Source organism: Tupaia chinensis, unplaced genomic scaffold, assembly GCF_000334495.1.
Source record: "Tupaia chinensis unplaced genomic scaffold, TupChi_1.0 Scaffold000309_1, whole genome shotgun sequence".
NCBI lineage: Eukaryota > Metazoa > Chordata > Mammalia > Scandentia > Tupaiidae > Tupaia > Tupaia belangeri.
In genome coordinates, this window is record NW_006159800.1 from 128649 (window position 1) to 142070 (window position 13422).

General features: G+C 36.9%; 1 long non-coding RNA gene across 1 annotated transcript in view; it reads right to left on the reverse strand.

Annotated features, from left to right (window-relative positions):
• Positions 1-582: 582 nt before the first annotated feature.
• Positions 583-13422, reverse strand: part of LOC102484169 (uncharacterized) — an 18139-nt gene continuing 5299 nt past the window's right edge. The window contains exons 2-3 of the long non-coding RNA XR_334896.1: positions 8079-8140; positions 583-639 (exon numbers count right to left, since the gene is read on the reverse strand). This is a non-coding gene — a long non-coding RNA (uncharacterized LOC102484169). The remainder of the gene's footprint in view (positions 640-8078; positions 8141-13422) is intronic.

Below are 13422 nucleotides of genomic sequence, written 5' to 3' on the forward strand. Positions count from 1 at the left end.
CGCACCCGGTGTGAGTTTTAAGCCACCGGGTCCGGGATGTGAACTGCGGTTGACTACGTGGCAGTCCGGCGACATAGTCATTATGCTAACTGCTGGTTCCCTAGAGTTTATACTTTTGAGGTAGTATACTTCTAAATGTTGGCTTTGTTTGCCCTGAAGTACTCACTTAGTTACCAAACTAAACTTAATTGAACACCACTGTACATCAGGCTTTGAGAATACAGCAGAAAACAAAAGTGGTGATCTCTTCTCCTGCCATTTACTTTTTAGTTATCAATTACAGAAATCCAAAAGAGAATTCAGGTGGACAGATATAGACAAACACAATGGAGATAGTAAGGCAACTGAACCGCCCAGGGAGTGTTGAGGCGGGCTTAATTACAGTAGATGTACACATGTCTGCAGGAGATGAGAGAGAGAATCACCAGTGTTTGTGAATGGAATATCCCAGAGAAGAAGAGCAGGTGAGATCTTGCTCAGGTGAGAGTTGTCTGGAGTGCCATGTCATTGGAAGGAGGCCAGTGAGCAGGAGCATAAGGAGCACAAAGGAAAATCATGACCAGTGATGACTGAGAGGCAGCAGGAGCTGGGCCAGATTCTGTGGTGTTTAACAGGCCTTTAGAAGTCCTTTGTAGTCTCCTTTGAATGAGATAAAAAGAAATTTGGTAGCTTTGAGCAAAGGAAGGACTTGTATTTATGGTATTACTATGAGTTTCAAATACAGAACAGAAAGAATGGGTACAAGGAATTATCAAGGTGAAAAAAAAACAAGTAAAAGATCATTGCATTTATCTGGAAGAGAAATAATGGCAGCTTGTTAATGTGGTGGTGGTGGGGGGGGGGATTAGTAGAATGTGGTAGGACCCTGAATCCGTCTTGAAGGTAGAAAAGATAAAAGTGAGAGGAAAAGAGAAATCAGGTACAATTCCAAGCAACTGAGGAATGGAGTGGCTGTTTACTCCATGGACAGATTTTTTTTTAAAAACATAATTATGGGGCCAGCAGGTGTGGTAGGGGTTAAGATACTGGACTTCCCCAAAGGCAACTGCAGTTTGAGTTTTAGACCCAGCAGCTTACAACTCAGATTGGGCATATATGCATGTGTACCCAAAATCCCAAGAGAAGAATGGAGGAGAAGAGAGTGCTGTGTGGTGTGGCCATTCCCCCCCCCGCCAGGGTATGATTTCTCACTTTCTCTCTCTCTATGTGTATGTGTCTCTGGAAAGCACATGTTACCTATAGCAAATATTTCTGTTAACAAAAAAGAAAAAAGAGAGATAATTACTTTGGCATTGATATATTTAGCTTGCCATGCTTATTAGATATTCAAGTAAGAAAACCTATAGTGAAATATATGTTTCTGGAACTCAGGTAGATATTTAGATTGGGTAGACTTAGCATTCGTGGTTTACAATCTGTTTTCCTCAACATTTTATAGATATTGACATTCTCTTCTCACTTCTGGTATAGCAATTTATGCCCAGAAAGTTAATAGAAGATTTATAAAAATGAAATCAAATAAAAGAATAGGCCCCACTGAAGTTGAACAGTTCTGCTCTGCAATGCTGAAAGCCATGTGGAAGATGAGAGTTCAGTTCTCAAGTCAACCTATGTATGCCAGGTGCATACTCTTGTGATCCCAGCTGCTGGGACAACTGAGGAGAGGATCATTGTAAGACTGTTGAGGAGGTTTATTTTTTCTGTCTCTTCCAATGAAAGAAATAAACTTCAAACAAACAAACAAACAAACAACAAACAAATGGGGCCAGCCAGTGGTGTGGTGGCTGGGATGACTGGATCCTACATGGCCAAGTGTGTAGTTTGAGTCCCAGACCCAGCAGCTTGAAGCACACTCTGGGCACGCATGTGTACATGCCCAGACTTCTGAGAGGAGAGTTAAGGAAAGGGGTTGCAGTGTGCTATCCCCTCTGTGGGGGGTTTTCTTGCCACCTCCCCTGCACTACAAGCACAAATGTTCTGTAGTAAAATTCAAACAAAACAAGACATACTTGATTGCAAAATGCACATAGGAAAAAAAGAGTTGCTGAATGATTTTTAATAACATTTATAATTACATATGCCTTTGAATGATCTTACTGTTATAAACCACTCTCTCAAAATAAATTTACATTTACATATGTGTGCATTCCCAAATCTTATGTAAATTCAAAGTAATTCAGAGTATTCAGTATATTCTAAACTTTAGATTTACTTATAAATCATAAAGGTTATTGGAAGTTTTTCATGAGGCAAAGGTAACACTTTAATTTTTCTAACTATAGATAAATATCTTGATCTCTTTTAATACCTCCAATGTGGAAAAACTTATATTAGAAGAATATCACAAAATCTTTTACTGAATTTATTTGATTACATTCATTGGTCTGTTTTTCCTTCTTAATTGAACGGAATGTGGCAAGTGTTAACTTACTGTGAAAGTCCCACATGGAAAGCATTTGCCAGTTATGGTGGATGATAGATATTCCTTAGTATAGTAGTCAATTGTACTATTTGTAGATTCACAAAACCTATGCCAGACTATATCTACTTCAGATATTTGGTCAAATTTGCATATGCCAAAACAAAAATAGGTCATATAAACTTCTCCATCTGTTGTTTTTTACTTTGACATGGTTTTTAGAATCCCTTACAAGATATCCTATCTCCATGTCTCTAACTCAATTTTCAACTCTTTAAATTCAGCACTTAACTGTAAGTAGTTGTTGATTCTTCACTAGTATTATTTTTATAATGTTTTAAACCTAAACTCACTTCAAGTTCATATCCATTTATTGTACCATCTCATTAATGATCAAAATCATGTTTCGCTGATGTGCGTACAAAGCAGTTCTTGTGTAAACCATTACTCTGACTTATACTGTTAATCTTTTAACTCCTTGTTATTTGTCTCTCACACTCTATATTTATTTTTTCTTCTTTTATGTTGGGAGCTTTCTTCATGAGAACCATGCTTTTGTTTTATTTACTCAAACTCCCACTGCTCAGGCATGAGAAAAAGAAGGAAAGGAAGAAAAGGAAAGAAGAAAAAAGAAAGAGAGAGAGAGAGAGAGAGAGAGAGAGAGAGAGAAAGAGAGAGAGAGGAAGGAAGGAAGGAAGAAAGGAAGGAAGGAAGGAAGGAGGAAAGAAAGAAGAAAAAGAAAACCTCTTGGTTATTTATCTCAAAGTATGTTTGAGGTCTTGGGTCCCTCTTTCTGTTTTCCTAGGTACTGATAGACTCTTTCATTGTAAATTTAATGTGAAGGACTAAATGATTCAGATTTATGTTATGAAAGTAGACGATAGAAAATGGAATGAGTTCAGGAATTGTTTCCAAGAGAATTTTGTTTTTGTATTTTTCTCTGTTTTGCCAGAAAACCCTTTAGCCAATCAACTTCCTGTTGGTTGAGATGGGATAAGTTCTCATACTATCAGTTGATAGAGGAGAAATGACTCTGAGCACGTATCTCTCCTGTGCTCTTCCATGGTTTTCTGATCTTTGTTCTCTAAATTAGAAAAGTATTCCTTATGTTTTGTAGGATGGAAACTGCTTGGCAGTGAGCTCAAAGATCACAGGGTGAATGACTCCAGAAACCTGAACAGAAATTTGATTACCTAAGGCCTCCTTAATCAAGAATGTCCATGAGATGATCACAGCCTTTTGAATCAATCACTGAACTGATAATGTGCCTGGGACTTCTGCCCCTAATTTTGCCCTTAAAAACACATGAGGGAACATCTCAGGGAGACCTAGGATTTTCAGCATGAGCTGCACACTTTCCTTGCTTTGTGTTTTGCAATAAAGTTGTACTTTCTTTCATCAACAAAACAAAACAAACAAAATTTAAAAAAAGTGGTCTTCATTCAAATTAGTGCATTCTCTCTGCATATTAAGAACCTTAGGGGAAAGAAATCAATATATTGAACATGAAATTATATTAATATTTCTTTTGTTTTTCCCCCTAAGGTTTTTACCATAGAGTGTTTATGTTCTATGTGAGAGGAAAAGTGAGAAAACACCCCCACACCCCACATGAGTAATGGGAAAGTGAGCAATCACCCTCCCCCTCCCAGGGGTGATGACCATGCCACAGTCCCTTCTCCTCTATTCTCTGCCTGAGATTTTGGTTATGCACGCACGTGCATCTGGCACTATTTCCAAACCTCCAGGTCAAGGCCTCAAACTGGGTTGACCATGTGGGAATCCGGCATCTTAACCTCTACACTACCCACTGGTCCTGTTACCAATATTTCTTAAGTTTCATTTTTTGTTGCTTATTATCAACATCACTTTAATTCCAATTTTGCTGCTTGTTATCTATTGCTCCTAAATTTATTTTTTGTCTTATACTTTCCCATTTTAAATTAGAAGTGATGAGTTTTAAAATTTTTACACTTCATTTTCCATAATAGCTTCTTATTCTTTCAAATGGCAGTAGCTGTGTCTTAGAATCTCAGGATGTTATTTCAACTGAAAAAAAAAATTCAATTTGAAGAATTCTAAAATATTCTTTCAATTTGCATCCATCCTCACCACAGTCATGAAAACAAAATGTTTGTATCTTGAGGATGTGTATATGTGGTAGAGTATTCACTTGATGTATTCACTAGAACTTTGAACAGTCCCATTTTCTTGACACATGGCAGTTGTTGGATTCATTTTTCTTATTCAATATCTCACTTGTTTAGGACAATAAAGTGAAAATAAAAGGTAACATTAGGGGACAGCAGATAGCATAGAGGTTATGTTGTTGGACTACCACATGACTGACTGTGGTTCGAGTCCCAGACTTGGTGGTTTCAAAATCACACCAGGCGTGTGTGCATGTGTGTCCAAAATCTCAGTAGGACAATGTAGAGAAGAAGGGATTGCAAAATAGCTATCCCTTCTGGGGGTGATTTTTCACTTTCCCTCTTACCATCTCTGTCTCTGTCTCTTTCTCCTGAGAATGAGTGCACTCTAAGATAAAAACTTCTTTTTTAAAAAAAGCAATGTTAATTTAGTAACTTTCTCAGTGTCATTTCTGAATAGATATTTTAGGAGACATGGGATGATATGTTTCCTGTTTTCTTCTTGTGTCCTCAAATGGGTGTGGTTTTGATAAGTAAGATGATGTGGAGCAGAGTCACACCAAACAGCTGCCAATATTTCATGTGAATGGAAACTTAAATGTCTGTGGTTGAGATATGGGTGTTATTACTGCAGTCTAATCTGATTGATACATACAAGTGATGGTAGGAACTTTCCTCATTTCTTTATTTTGTTTACTCAGTTGATTTTTTTTTTTTTTAAGAGAGGCTTTTGCTATAGGGTGCATGCACTCTCTAGAGAGACAGAGACAGATAAAAAATGAAAATCACCCCTCAATGGGGATGGCCATGCAGTAATTCCTTCTCCATTATCCTCTCTGGATTTGGGGCACTTACGCACTTGCGTTTAGGTTTGGGATCTGGGAGTCCGGCAATGTGACTATTATGCCATCTGCTGGTCCTATTCAGTTGGTTTTAAGGAGGTATTTAGGAAGATTTTTCTCCGCTACCATGTTTTCCATGATTACATCCAATTTAATTTAATGCGACAGTTGAAGAAATATGCTATTAAATTTAGCATATTCATGTGATGCATATACCTAAGGTACCATGATATAAATAAATGAAATTGATTTTTATCTCTACTTGTGTATTTCTGAGAACTGTAAGAGATTAAACATTTTACTGATATCTAGCTGTAACTATACCCATCACCAGGCTCACTTAGTATACACACAAAGCCTTTGGGGTAGGCATTTGTACTACCCCTTAGATGGCACACCAAATTTAGATGGTATTCCCAAATTTAAATGATCAATAAGAAGGAGAATTAGGATTATAACTTTATTTTCTTCTGATTTCAAGTAATTTTATTTCCCACAATGATGAATTTCCTCTGTATTTCTGTTTCAAAGATAAGACAAACCAGTAAGATTACAGATCATTGAATAAATGATTTACCATTATATTAAATTCTATATCTAAAATAGACCATAAGACAAATGTTTTATGTATCATCGAACATAAATGAGTAGCATTGACTAGAATGAGCAAGCTGACCTGAGTGAGTTGAATAAGTCTAAAGCTGTTGGTGAGGAAACCAGTCAGGTGGGAGCAAAAAATACCGTCATCTGTCTTTGGGAACCTATGACTTTGTTCTCACTATAGATAAAATTATTTTGATATCAAACTTTGGGCAGTAAGGAGAGGTTGATTAGTGTCAGATGTTTTCTACTAGGGTCTGCTGTCATTGAGAAAATCTGTAACTACTCCATAATGGAAAATAAAAGTTTATAATATGAAAAGGGGAATATGTATATTAGAAGAGGATTCTGCAAAGATTATTCCCATTCTTAGTGAATGCCCAAGTGCTCCTGACACCTACATTTTATAGGGTATCAATTCACCAATTAGCAAATCTGCACTACTCAAAACTCAATTTTCAAAAAAGTTTATTTCTTTTCTGAATGAGAGAGAGAGAGTAAAAAATAGAGAGAGAGGTAGACAGAATGATGAGTACCCTTGACAAAGGGTACAACCCTCAGCCAGCTAGGATCACAGGCATAGACAAGCATACCTGTTGTGTTCAGGTCAACCGAGAATCTGAACCAGAACCTCTCTTGTGGCTCAAGTAACACAGAGAAGAGCCTTGTAGTTGTCTGCCCCTCACTGGGCTCACTCAGGCATCACCGACCACTGTAGATGGGCCTGTTCTATTCAATTTTTACTTTAATTACGTTAGCTTAAAAAAGGCTCATACCTTTGGGCTTTCTATATTGCAACTTAAATGGAATGCTTTCATCCTCCTATATCAATGGCAAACTCTTTCTCATCTTTTTAGACTTAGCTTATGGTAAATTAAGTAACTACTGTGTTCTCATAAAGCTATCGGCTCTTTCAGAAATTTGTCACATTTTATTATCATTATAACATGAACTCCTTAAGAATTCTATAGGTGCTGAATATGTATTTATTGAATGAATGAAAGATGAGTAGAAATGAAGAATATTTTAGCTTATTTACTTGAAATAGTAATTATATTTGGTTGGTAGGGTGACAAGTTGAATTGGTTTATATCTTTCCTATTTATTTATTTATTTGCCAGAAGAGAGAGAGAGAGAGAAAAATCCCTCCTCCCCTCCCCATAGGGAATGGTCAAGCTACAGTCCCTTCTCCTCTATTTCTTCCTCTTTTGTGGATTTTGGGCATGCATGCACATGTGACAGGCATGTATCTCAAACCAGGTCAGATACTTAAGCTGCACTGTGTCAGCCATGTGGTATACAGCCACCTTAACCACCATGCCATGGGCTGGACCTTGGCTTACATTCTAAAAGGATCAATGTGATCTCACCAAATAAATTTATTAAAATTGAGAAAAAGAAAAAGATGAAAGAACAATATCAAGTGCTGGTGAATACACGGAGCAGCTACAATGCTCATACATTGCTGGTACAGATGTCAAATGGCACAGCCACCTCTTCCACCATTGCTGCTGTGACCATGTCATAAAACAAAACAAAACAAAACAAAACAAAACAAAACAAAAAAACAAAAACAGAGATCACTTTACCAGGTTGAGGGGAGTGATTAAAAAGAGACACTAAGAAAGTGTTTTGGTGTAAAGGCACTATTTTATAATCATATTATGGTAGTGGTTAAATTACTGTACAAATTTGCCCAAACTGAACTGATCACCTAATCAGAGTGAATATTACTGTAAGTAATTCATAGCTAAGCAAACATGAAAGAGCTCAGAATGTGATATATTGCTCTTCTCTCTTAATGAAATAAAATGTATGCATTCATTATTTACATGCTCCCTACAAAACTTGAACTATAAAATAATAAAATTTACAGCAAATTAAAGAAAATTCACATGAATGCCCACCTTGTGCCAGCATCATGCTGTGTCCTCAATTACTCAACCCACAGGATGCATCATCATCATTAGGGTGATCTCTGCAATATGTTAGGGTGGCCTTGATTATGGGCTATGAAAGATTTCACAAACGCAGAGAGGAAAGAATAGAAAAGAATTGTTCACTTACTGGTAGCAGGACAGAGCCAGATGTGGAGAGTTGCATCAGCCTTGAAGGGTGGAGGCAAGGAGCTGTTATTGGGGCAAAAGGAAATAGGGGCTATTGTTAGGTAATTAGGGTGACCCTGTGACATAACATCTGGTTGTTTCATTATTGTCTTCAGACATCATATCTGACTGCTGCCGTCTGGTATATATTTTGCCTTTAGTTTTGGTATTAACTGTGGATGACACCACATGTCTGACGGCAAAAACTTAGAAAACACAAGGTCAGGCATCTGTGATGAAGTCAAGAAAGGACCAACTACGTTGGGAAGAAAAAGAGAAGAGGAGGAAGAATGTCTGGAACACCTGGGAATTTTAGATGGGCCTTTCCAATGAAAATATTTAAGGTAATAGAGAGAGAGAGAAAGTGAGGAGGACATTGAGTTTACCCTTTATCATGCCTAAGGTACTTGAGAAACATTTAACCCTTTCAATCATTATGCCTGTTCCACAGACAACATGTCCGAAGACCCAATAGTCTACATATATGATGAAGGGCAAGCATTGGCATTGGGGCTCCTTTCTAGATCCACCTGATTTTAAGGTTCCTGGTTAAACACGTGTTTATTGACAATAAAACTTTACTCTGAATGTTTTGTTACATATAAATAGGATCAAACCTTTTTGTGTATTTTTAAAATCGTTCTGTGTATTCCTGTTGCACATTGAATAACATCCATACTCCTCATTATAACCTCTGAGTTTCCACAGGTCCATAATCCCTGCCAACCTCTTTCATTCTCCGTATTCCATCCTCTTCACTGCCTTCCAGGAGCTATATGAGTGTCTCTCCTGAAGTGATTTTCACAAATTGGTCCCACCTTGTAGAAATCCTTATATTCAATCAGTGTTACCTTCCCACACCACTCGGTATGAGATCTGTCTTCCTTGATATTGTTTATGTATTATTATTTTCCACTAACAAATTAACTCAGTATGTTGCTTGGGATATAGTAAGTATTCCACTAGTTTGAATAAACTAATTAGTTAATGGATACATGTTAGGTTGACAGTAGCAGATAGAGAGGGAACGTTGTTAAATCTAGTACAAAAGGAAAGACCACCCAAAAGAAGATCTGTTAGCTAGTAAAAGTGAAATCCAAAGTCTGCATATATTAATGAAAATCAATAAATAGAAATAGCCTTGCTAGAAAGACAGAAGCAAAGATTAAATCAATTAAGAATGTTGTCTCTATGTAAATTAGAAACATCAACTAAATTAAACTGCTGAAAACTGAAGATTAAAAGAATATTAATGAGCTGATAAAACTTAGTAAGATCTCCAAAATGTTTTTTGTTTGTTTATTTTACTTCAATGAGAGTCAAATGTGAGCAAAAGTCATTTTGAGGGTGTCTCATGCCTTTTTAATGTTTCATAAACACTATTTGCTGGAGGGCACTGCTTGAAAATCTTTATCATTCAAGTTAAAATAGAAGGCAGAGGGAGATCTCTTTGTCCTACACCCATATCAGGAATTAAGAAAGACACTTTTAAAAATTAGTGTAAGCCACCATACAAATCATATTTGGCTTATTTTTGTGATACTCATTTTACTATACAGGGACTTTATTATATTGTGTCCCTAAGTGGCCACCAAGTCAACAGAACTCTGGTCAACAGAACTCTCCTCCATTTATCTGTGGGATCCCATCTCCCTACCACTTATCTCGAAAAATAGTTCCTAGCAGAAGGCTAAACTTAGCTGAAAACTCTTTCTCCTTTTCAGCTACTGTGGCTGATCTTCCAGAGACAACACCCTTACCCATTCCACCACACACATGTGCACAAACTCTCATGTACAGTGACATGCACATGGGTGTATACACACACACACACACACACACACACACACACACAATCAGGATTGATCTTCTCATGCCCTTCATCACCATGATCTCAGAAAAGACAATCAATCCATGTTGCTCCATCATCTGCATGGGATTGTTGCCCCTTAAATGGGTCTACTTTGGCTCACTCTAAACTTCCTAATTTGTCTTCTAGAGCTTAGGGGTCTGTCATGAGTAAGAACCCCTGTTTCTTTACCCTTTTCACTCTCTCACTCTAAAGTGAGTCTAGCTTACTGAAACTATTGAACAAGAAAGAAGTTATTCATTTTCTCTTGGAAATCTTTTCTAAGGGACCAGAAAGTAGGGTACTCCTTGCCAAGGCTTCTAAATAATTCTCGAGCCCTACACCCTATTAACCTTTCTTTTTATTGTATTCTCCCAGAGAAACAACTTTTATTAAATCCACTCTCTATCTTCTATAAGCCTTCATCAGGGCAGCCAACCATATCGGGCAAAACTGAAATAAAATCGAAAAATGCTGACTATTCTCATGCAAATAGTTGGTGGGATAACTTAAGTGTGCTCTTGGACTGCCCAATAAACCTGATAAATTTCTTTTCAAACTTCCTCTACCCATTACCCTTCCTCTTTTTCTGCTACTAATCTCATTTCTTATTTCACTATAAAAAGGAAAGTAATCAGAAAATAACTTCTTCATTCACTTAGGTAAATCTTGCCCTACACTGATCACAACTGTTTGTTCTTTCTTTCATTAAAGCAGATGCCTGGTCTCTATCACTGTTGTTCTATTTCTCTGCTTATATCTTTACTCCAGGATTATCTGAAAAATAAGTCAATATTTGTTACTTTCATTTGCTCATCTCCAATTTCTACTTGGATTTTTGTTTTTACTCTTACCCTGAGCACACTCTGGGCAGAGTCAGTAACACTGTAACCATGGCTCATCCAGTGGTGAATCCTCAGTGCTCATTTTAGCTTAGTATCGGTCTTTGACCCAGCTAATCACACTTTCTTCAAATAGTTCCTTCTTTTTGCTGATGCATCACACATTCCTCGTGTTTCCCGCCTCCTCACTGCCTTGTCCTCTTAAGTTCTCTCCTTACAATCTGCTTTCACCAACTGAACAGAATTAATGGCCTGTAGATTGCCCCTAAATTTTATCTTTATCCAAAATGCCTTCCATGAACTTCAGTTTCATCAGACAACTATATATGACATTTCTTATGGTATTTTTACTTGATGTCTCAAGTATGTCACGGTCCTTACCAAACATTTGATTTCTATGACAAACCTGATTTTTCCTGACTCACTAAATGACAGCAGTATTTACCCACATGTTCAGACACAGAGACTTAGAGTTATCTTCACCTGTCTTTCTTTTACAATGTATATTACTGCATAGAAAATCACCTCAAATTTAATAATTTAAAACAATAAATGTGTATTTATTGTCTCACAATTTCTGTGGGTCAGACATCAGTACACAACCTAATTGTGGACTCCTAGCTCAAGGACTCTCATGAGGTCTGAATCAAACAACTGTCCAGGATTTCAGTTATTTTCAGACTCTAAGAGGACTGAGGGATATGTTTCCAGGCTCATTCATGTAGTTCTTGGCAGGTATCTATTCTTCACAGACTATTGAATGAGGTCTCAGATTCTTGTCATTTGGGCCTCTCCATGTGGCCACTGATGACATGGCCATTTCTTTTCCTCAGTGTGAGTGATCCAAGAGGTGAAGAAGATAGGAAGCATGTCAAGAGAGCCAGGACACAGCAAAATGTGAGTTCTCAGATAGGGGCCACACTCTTTTGGTCATCAAATCTAAAAGTGGCATCCTTTCACTTTTGCTACATTTCATCATGTTCAGGTGGAGGGGCATGGATACCAAGTGGGGGGGATCACTGGGACCTGTCTTTGAGGCCACCTAACTCAACTGGTCTACTGAGCTGGTTGGCACTGGCTCCTGAAAGTGTACTGTGCACATCTCTTTTCACACTTTGTTCAGTGATATCTCGTTGATTGCTTGACATCAGCCATATTAGGAGTATAGACACCAAAAGAACTAGCAAATTCTACAAATCAGGACATTTTCATTTTCAGAGAGTTGGTTGTTTAACATTCACTCTCATATCACTTTGTTACGTATTGCATCTAACATACCAGCTTATCTTATTAGTAACATCTTAAACCTACTTTGAGCTGTCTGCCTCCTATCACCTGGCATTTAGCTAAAGAACAAAACTGTCTGACTAATCTTATTTTGCTTAGCTTCCCATTCCAAGACATTTCTTATATGCAAGAAGCAGAGAGACCTGTGAGTCAGTTAAGGTTGCTTCCATGTTCAGTTCACACCAGTAGTTGCCCATCAAATTAAGAACAGAATTTAAAAGCTGCGCTGCAATGACATACATGATGTGTTCTTACCTAAATATCTGACTTTTTCTTCTTCCACATGCTATTTCCAGCTACACTGATATCTTTATCATTCCTTTAACAGACTGTATGTTATCACTCAGGGTTTTTGAACTTATCGTCAATGATTATGATCTCTTGTTCTACTATCTCTTATGTAAATAGGGATAATCATATCTCTGTTTATATGTCACATTATCATTGAGGTTTTCCTAAGCACAACATACTATTTTTAATGATTTTTCATCACTATTTTTTAAATTTTAAGTTGCCTAACATAATATTATACAGCTATTTGCTTATTTGTTTATTGTCTTTCATTTATATTAGAATTAAAGACAGATACTTCCTTTACTGCTGTGCTTGGTACATTTAAGGATTCCATAAGGATTTAGTGAATGAATGAATTCATAATAATTATCTCATGTGCTCTTTTTAATGCCCTCATAAATGGGTTACCACCTAACTTCTCAAAGATCAGAAAGCTTATAGAATTCTAAGATTAAATATTTGGTTAGCCAAGATTCCTATCGATGCTTCTATGACTCCCAAGTCCAAGGTTCTTCTCTTAATTGATAATTCCCTTCCTCTAGGAATTTATTCATGATTTGAGTATTGAGGAAGCACTTCCTGAAGAGCTTTGGATTGCACAGATGATAGCAGGGTACACTCAAGTTTAATCATCAGTTGACTTGTCGGTCATTACTACTTCAATGTTTTTTGAGGGCAGGAATTATATATCATTTACCATCTTATTCTCAATGATTAGAATAGTGGTTAGTACACAGTAAGCATTCAATACATGATTGTCAAATTAGTGAATTCATACATTCATGCCAAATACATGAACTAATAAATGGATGAACACAATGCTTCCTTCCTCATAGAAAATATAGTAGGTCATAAGGAAAATTTTGGAGTTTATAAAAGTGGCATAAATACATAATTACAAAATTTAATTAAATATAAGATAATGTATAAATCATGGAAAAGAATATAAAATTTAAAAAATAAAATAGGATATATATATATATATTTGAGAGGTTTTTGTTATAGGGCATGTGCGCTCACCAGATAGACAGAGA